At 39.6% G+C, this 8,530-nt stretch overlaps 1 long non-coding RNA gene across 1 annotated transcript in view; it reads right to left on the bottom strand.

Moving 5' to 3' along the window:
- Nucleotides 1-5,777: 5,777 nt before the first annotated feature.
- The window catches only part of LOC106466599, a 59,068-nt gene continuing 56,315 nt past the window's right edge, over nt 5,778-8,530 (bottom strand). Inside the window, exon 5 of the long non-coding RNA XR_002612246.1 lies at nt 5,778-6,631. This is a non-coding gene — a long non-coding RNA (uncharacterized LOC106466599). The remainder of the gene's footprint in view (nt 6,632-8,530) is intronic.

Genomic DNA, 8,530 nt, shown 5'->3' with positions numbered 1-8,530 from the left:
GACAGTGAAAACGTTGACATTTTTTTCTGGTGTATTTGTTTTTTAAAGCTGTTCAGTAATATAATCTGATGTCAAGGTACTTGGCTAAGAGTTCAGTTTATATCAGTTCCTACCGGCAGGAGATTTTTATCTCTCTCTCTTTTTATTATATTGATCTAATCAAGCTTTAATACAAAAAACAAAAAAAACGTTTTTTTCTTTATCTTAGTTGTATTGAAGAATATAAATAATTATTTCAGAATAAATTTAGCGTTTTTGTTGCTGAAATAAAGTATCAGTGGTATGTAAATTTTTAGGTTAATATAAATTTAAAATAATTATTATTTTTGAATATGGTGGAAAAAGTAAAACTTGAGAATTAAGAATATAAACACAAATTTCTGTTTTTACATTCTACGTTAAAGTTTTTCATGTGTAGTTCATTTAATAAAAACTGACATACAAGTAGCATTAACTGAACTAACTGATACCCAACAAGATGGACTCCTACCACAAATATGATTGAAAAGAGACCTACCCATAGAATTTTATTCAAGGGCAAAAAAGCATAAAACAATGCCAAATTTATGTTAAACTTGCTCTAGACTTTAACTTAAATCTAACTAATTAATAATTCTAATTTCTATATTTACCTAAAGTCACCTGGTTGGTCAGCAGTAGGTTTACAAACTTAAAACACTAAAATTAACTGTTCAATTCCACAAGATGGACAGAGTGCAGATAGCCAATTATATTGCTTCATGCTAAAATAAACAAAAGTTATAATTTTCGTACACCGAAAATGTATTTCCGATAGGTACTTCCCTCCACTCACAATATTAGCTGTTCTTGTCCAGTGCTGTCCTCTGTATGCGAACGTTTTTCTTTACGCATGCCACAAGTTTTCTGCTCCCCGCTATTGGAATCAAAATAATCCAACATGGCTCTCATGCAAACCATCATGCGTCACTTCTCTACCAATAGGAGCATGACATGCTCATGTGACACCCTCTATACTCCTCTACCGAACTATCACTTCGAAGTTTGGCAGAAGACATAAGCACCGGAGGAAAGTAACTATCGGAAATAAATTTTCAGTATAGGAAAATTATAACTTCCAATACAGTACCTCCCTCCACTCATAAGATTAGCTAGAATCCCACAGATCCAAAAATATGATGAGGGGAACCGCACCACTTCTGACCAGGTATACTCTTTGCCCCTCTGTGAAATGTGGAGAAGATAAGGGTGGAAAAGGAGAGGAGCACATGCAAGTCAGAGAGAACTGAGGCAGGACAGTGATCCTAACTGTAAAATATATATGAAACTTAATCCCACATAGTATGAAAGTGGGTAAATCAATAGATGTGCTCTGAGGTGTAGAGTGGCTAGGGTGCAACAGACCGTACTTAGTAAGTCAACTACATCCAAAACCCATGCTGCTGGGATTCGACATTCATGTGGGGGGAGGATGAGGATGATACCATCTTCACCTCAAGTTCAAGAGATCTGAGGGAAACTAGAACCAGTCTGACTCCACAACATGACACATGTTAGTTTTGATATATCAATCCGGAGACCAGACATCCAGTATTGAAAGCATGTCTATTAAATATAAATCAACTTCCCTAACAGTGAAACTGGCTGGAACCATCCAAAAAGCAATAACATCCTTGGAATGTGATACACAAGGAATAGCAAATGGATGGAACCAAAACGTGTCATCACCTGAAATAGTGCCATGGGTGACCACAAAACCCTATTTTGAAAAGCAGACCATACCAATTTATTCAATATAGGCAGGACAGGGATGGGCAGCTATCCTCTTCTACTTTACCCATGCAAGTCCATTGATAGTATGGTCCAGAATGGGCAAGTTCATGAAGCAATTACATCGTGAGGGTATTCACCGACAAGTGATCTTGTGGAACACCCCATCTCAATGGTCAGCATGGCAAAGCCATGGAAGTTAAAGCGCGAGTCAACATGGCTGTACAGTGTGGAAAACACCTGGTCAGGCACCACTTGCTACAGAGTGGGATCCCTATAACAAATAAATGAAACAAGGGCTCCTGAAATCAAAAGAATGTATGAATATTTGTTTGTTTGTAGTTATGCAGAAAGCTAAACAATGGGCGATCTGTGCTCTGTCAACCATGGGTATTGAAACCCAGTTTCAAGCATTGTAAGTCCGCAGACATACAGCTGTGCCACTGGGAGACTGTATGAGTATAGACTTACCTAGTCAAAGTTGCACTGAAGCATGAAGAATGGCTACAGGTTAAAGATGAAAACCCGATGAAGAAGAAACCGTGATAAGGTGTAAATAATGGGAGATGAACGTATTAGGTGTAGTCCACATGCGCGATTGTAGTATTTCCTTCAATGGCTGATGAAGACGAAATGCGAGGGAAATGGTGAGGTGTCAAATCTGATCAGAAGACACCTTGAACAAGAAGCAGACATGGAAGAATAAGCCAACTGAATCAAACATCAAACCCAATTGTGGAGGGTAGAAGGGGATAGATCACGAACAGAGGAGGACTGCCAAGGGATAAAGAGTCGGGAAAGGGTACCACAGAAGGAAGCTGTGCGGGCAATATAGCAAAGAAGGGTATGGACTGGACATAGAATTATATCTGGATTGGGATGAGGGTACAGATGAGAAATAGAAAGAAGGAAAATAGGCAAAAAGGAGGAGTTACCCTACCTAGCCACCAAGGTCTTTGGGAGGAAGCAATGATCTGGATAAAAAAGACGATAGGTGTAGTAGTAAAGTGCACATGAAACATCAATGGGAACAAATTAGATCTTCGACATCCACAGGCTAAGAGGAGAAGGAAATATATTTTAAGAAAAGGTTCAAATGGAGGACCACATATTATCCCAGTCTGGAAGACTATGCTATCTGAAAAATATGCATTAACATAATAAGGACAGAGGAAGCAAAAACTCAACGGCTTTGGGAAAAACAAAAAGTTTGGGATAAGGCAGCCCAATAACCCAATAAAGAGACTGCAAACCCCCGGTAAAAAAGCCATGTGAGAAGCTCAGCCATCAGAGCTTCTCACAGCAGGGAATACCAGAGTAGTGGACCAACTGTGGAACATTTTCCATTTCCGTTTATACACCTCCATTGAAGAAGAACGTATGGAACGAGCCAAAAGGAAAGCTACTCAATGGGAGAAACCTGATCTCCTCATCAAGGACCTGATAAAAGCCAGGCATGAAGATGAAGGATGTGAATGGTGGAATGTAGAAACAGCGACAGAGTGTGACAAAGAAGAGGGGGAGACAAGGGAAGGGGTACAGGAGGGAAAAGTTGCAGTTGGTAAAATTGTGGAAACCACAGTTGAGCTGGCAAATAGGGAGTGATAAGAACTGGACTCAGATGAGAAAGACCCTTTAATGAAGTAATTGGATAGGAGGATAAACATATATACATATATATATAAAGGAAGTTGTGGGACCTAAAGACCACTCTGTTGGATAAATTTGGTCGGGGTGGGAAAGACGATCCACTACGAGATTGAAAGCACCCGGAACATGACGTGCAGTATGATGCATGTGACCTGAAGCCTTTTGATGATTGACCCAAACACCCCAGCCCTGTAGGGATGTGTCTATGAAAAGATATAAATCTGGAAGAGAAAGCAGGATGTTCGCCGACATATGGGCCATGTCTAACCACCAAAACAGATTGTCCAACAGGGTATGAGGAAGGGTAATGGGAGCTGCCAAAGGATCCCAAGCAAGGTTCCATTGATCACGAAGAGTCCAGTGAAGGTATTACATATGTGCACAACCGAGGGGGACCAGTGACGTCATTGAATACCACATCCCAAAAGCAATATAACCTCACAAACAGAAAGTGAGGGAGCTAAAAGGGCGTGGGGAACTAACAATTCCATGAAACAAAGTTGTAGAGGAGAAGGTTGGGCCCGACTGGAATGAGACAAGATATTGGGAAGGACTTCCCCAAAGTGATTAACCAGCCCACCCAAGCAGCCATGTGAAGGAGCTAATGAGAATAGCTGGCCGACTCCAGTTTGGAATTAGCCAGAATAAGCCAGGGGTTGAGAAGGAGAGGAAACAGTTAAAAGTGCCATATTGGGCTCTAACTGAGACAAACAGGCAACAAGAGTGGGAAGGGTAAACTGTTGTTGTACTGATGCAACTCATAACTCCAAGGACTCTGGGATAGTGCTGCAAAAATGAGGCCATAAGTAAGTCTTGAAGATAAGATGCTGATAAATGGGCACAAGTTAAGGTCGTATCACGACCTAGAAGGTCCCAACAATAGAGAAACCACGTATGCAAAGCCAGAGCCAAAGACGAAAAATGAGCCAACGAAGAGGAATGAAGGAATAGGATGTCACCAGAAAACCAATGATTTTGGTGGAGAGCCAAAGATAGGAGATGGCTGGTAGAAAGATACCATAAAGAGTTGTGAGGGTAAGACAAAGGTGGGAAAATTGGGCATGGGTCAGACTTACAGGAGATTCGGGGACCACCCCCAAACAGGTAAAATAGGACCTAACAATTGTTGGTCTAGAAAAGGGCAGTCTACACGATGATATGCAAGAACAAAGTGATCTGAAGCTTGTGGGGGGCAATGCATGATAATCCAGTCACTTAATTGTGAGGCAAATTGGTCAGTATTTACCCGAATATCTGGGAGGGGGGAATAGGGATGTGAAGATTGGTCATGTAGTAAAGAAGGATGCAGTTTATAGGAAATAGGAGTAAAGGATAAAACATCACATACCTGAGAAACGAAATCCAAAGAGACTGTAGTAGGCCTTACTGACTCCTCAGTAGGGTTATGGGTAGGCACAGCAAAATCAGGAGGTATAAATAGGCAATCGAAGTCATTGTCACCCTGAACAGGCTCAGCATGTTCGGGAGGAAGTGGGGAGAGGTCCAGAGATAGAGGTTGACCCATGTAATGTTCAATCTTCCCTTGAATAAATGCTGATAAATCTCCCACTGGGTCGCCCACACCTGAAGCCTGTGACATAGCACTAGTCACAGATGTGACCCACAAAGTAGTAACATGAACTTAAGAATTCATATTACGGAGAGTCAACCAAAATAGAAATTATTAATAATAATACAACTGTAATAAACTGGGATTAAATGAAAGTGAAGAAACAGTTTTAATAAACTTGGAAAGAATTTAAATGAAAACCACTTCGCAATTATACCAAAGTTGAATGTGAAACAAAGAAACACATCCAAGCACAAGCACTGCCAAACGAGAAGTGATAGTTTGGTAAAGGCATATTGGTGGAGAAGTGACGCATGATGATTTGCATGAGAGACATGTTGGATTATTTTGATTCCAATAGGGGGGAGCAGAAAGACTGTAGAATGCACAAAGAAAAACGTTCTCATATAAGGGCAGCACTGGACGAGAATAGTTAATCTTGTGAGTAGAGTGAAGTACCATATTGGAAAAATCAGTTTTACCTAGACCCGATCTTTAAAAACTAATGTAACTTGTGGGTCGTGTGGGCCTGTCGTTGGAGCTCCAACTGTACTGCCAGTCACAACTAATTTATATTAAGTTGAGGAATGTATAAGTCACACAAGTCACTAGCTCGAGAAAGTTTATGGTTAGAATGAAGAATTGATTCAGAGACTGAGGTTCTGAATACACTAAAATGTTTAATATTACAATTTCTGAATAAACTTACAATACTTTCAAATCTCTTATTCACGTCAGTAACTCTCCATTCAAGTTTTACTAATCTAGACTCAACCAATGATATTTCTGAGTTACTATATATGTTTCACATCAACTTCTATTTATGTTCTTTGACTCAAGAGAGGTAGCATTGTTACTTACACGAAGCAAAAGCGAGACATACTCGCTGGACCTTGCAGGGGAGACACTGGCATGGCTGTTTCTTACATCATATCTTCGGCAGCAGAACTCAATTTCTGACTCATCAAAGTCAACTAACTGTTTGACTGGCAGCAATTATCTTTGGCAGCTCAAAACGTGACTTCTGACTCTGTTCTAACTAACTCAATAATTACTCCAGAACTCTCTTCAACTGGCAGCAATTCTCCTTGGCAGCTGAACTTCCAACTAACTTTCTGGCCAACAACAGGAGTTCTTATACCGATTTCTTTGGTATCCTTGCGACTTCCCAAATAGCTTGCATGTCCACCTGCAAGTAGACCTGTCACTCAATTGGACGATTTTTCGCATTTCGTCATATTTCTCGGAACCAAAAACAAAACCTTTCGACGATTGGCCATGGTAGAAGACAATAACTTAGCTGTCTTCTTACATGTATCTATCCTCGTCTTCTGGATATCAATACTACTTCAAAGGTTCTGACTAACCCCTTATTTAGAAATTTTCTCCAAGTTAATGTAAACATCTCTCATTGCTTTCTCTGTGCTAGGTTGGCAACAGTCTGTCGATAGTATTCTCATGCCCAGTTTTTAATGAAGTTTGCATAAACATTCTCATAAACTTCTATTTCTCACCGCCGAGTTAGATACATCCATGGTTTACCCCTGATCTACTTTTTTCTTGGTTAGGCACCATCAAAGCATTGCATAATTCTTGCATATTATTTCGTCATAATGAGCTATACATGCAGTCCCAGGCACACATTTCCCCCTTCATGAAGCACTGCAAACACGAAAAATACCTCTAAACACCACAATGGTTCACTAAGGTTGAAATGTGTTTACAAAAATCTAAGTTTCACTAGTTACTGATTAAACTAATATTTGTTTCAAAATAAGTTAAACTGTTTTCTTCCAATTATGTCATTAAAGACAAGATATGAAATCAGTACTAAATTTTTCATTTAAGAGTCAAACACTACAAGGAAAGAATTAATTTACTTCTGAAAGTTTTCAGTCAATAAAATTAAAGAATAACACATTTTATATTTACTATTTTTTTAAATCAAAATAGAACCATTTTAGCACTAGTTGTATATGGTACATTATGCTTAGCTTTGCCAGTATGGAAAACGTGCATACTTCTTGTGTTGTATTCATGTTTTTAACACTACTATTACCAAAATGTCAGAGAGACTTATATGGGCAACATGGGTAAATTTTGTTTTATTATTCATGAAACATGTAATTCAGCAAAGTTTATTTGCCTACTCAAGATATATGCTCTGAACATTTAGGAAATGTATGCATGTTAAAACAATAATAACATTTCAACCTTTAGGGTATGTAGGTTATTTTTTCTTAAATATAATTTGCATCCTTGGTTGGAAGTATGTCAGTCAGATAGCATATATTCATGATACAAACATTAACATTTTCCAACACTGAAAATATATTTCTGATAGATACCTCCGTTCACAAAATAGCTTTTTCCTCAATTTGTGCTGTCCTCTATATGCACAATATTTGCTTGCCACTAGCCTTGAGGCTGCTACCTAACATCATGTGTTTACTCATGGTATATCTGCACTGAAGCATGCAAATGAGCATTGGACAACCTTCCATCAACAGGAGTGCAACACATCCTCATATTACAGCTGACTCCCTCTATATTGTAAAGCACAATCATTACTTCGAGATTAGGCAAAAGAGATACACTGGAAGTGAGTGATAAAGGTGGTAAGTGTGAGAGGAGGTAAATAGTAAACTTCCGATATGATGCCTTACCTCTTCTTACATAATATTTCGATTCCCACATTGAAACAGTGGAGGGACTGATGCAAAGGTTACCTAGATGATACCCTTTGGAAGGCACTCAAAGAGAACAAATGGAGTATGATACCTATAACATGAAAATATAGGGCACATCCATGGAAGACTGCGCCTCACCTTTATCAGGGTATACTCTTCACCTGCATTGAGCATGTTTCTTCTGGTCTGCAGTAGGAGGGTCCCAACTGTCATCACCTTGATACCAGGAAGCAGAAAGGAGAAGCAACTTCCATTCTGGTAACCTAAGTAGGGCATGCGTGTAAACCCAGTACACAACCACTATCAGGCCACCCAGGAACCTGACATCTGGGCAAGAGTAGAAGAGGGAAAACAAATGTGGTGGTCAAATCCAGTCAAAATCCAGAAGGTATCGGACATTTTTCGTTTTGTCCATAGTAGGAGGGGACTCCTACCAACTACATGTGTGAGGACTAATGTTGGCTGGGTCTGTGGCAATCCAACACTAGACTGCTTGGGAATTGACATCCAGGCAGCAGTAAGACTGGGAAAGCCAGCAGGAGAGGTGAACTGCATGTGGTGGATTCGTCTAGTCAAAACCCAGGCTGTGTACACACTATCTACATCAAAAGAACACCATTTCCCTACTCTACTGAGTGGAAGTGTTCACAAAACTCGATGTACCACCAAACGTTCTACGAGGCAGGTTAACTCAGTGTCACATATGAGCCATGAGGACTATTTACTTCAGAAATCAATGGCAGAAATCAAATTTGATGATCCATGAAGAGTTAGATGAAGAAATATAAGAAAAGTAATGGTTTAACTGCTGTGGTGATTGGACTGAAGGAGTTGATGATAGTGAAATGGAACCAGGTATAGATATTAAATC

The sequence above is a fragment of the Limulus polyphemus genome, unplaced genomic scaffold (genome assembly GCF_000517525.1).
Source record: "Limulus polyphemus unplaced genomic scaffold, Limulus_polyphemus-2.1.2 Scaffold2315, whole genome shotgun sequence".
NCBI lineage: Eukaryota > Metazoa > Arthropoda > Merostomata > Xiphosura > Limulidae > Limulus > Limulus polyphemus.
Note: the sequence above shows the minus strand (reverse complement) of the source record. Positions and strands in the feature narration are given on the sequence as shown.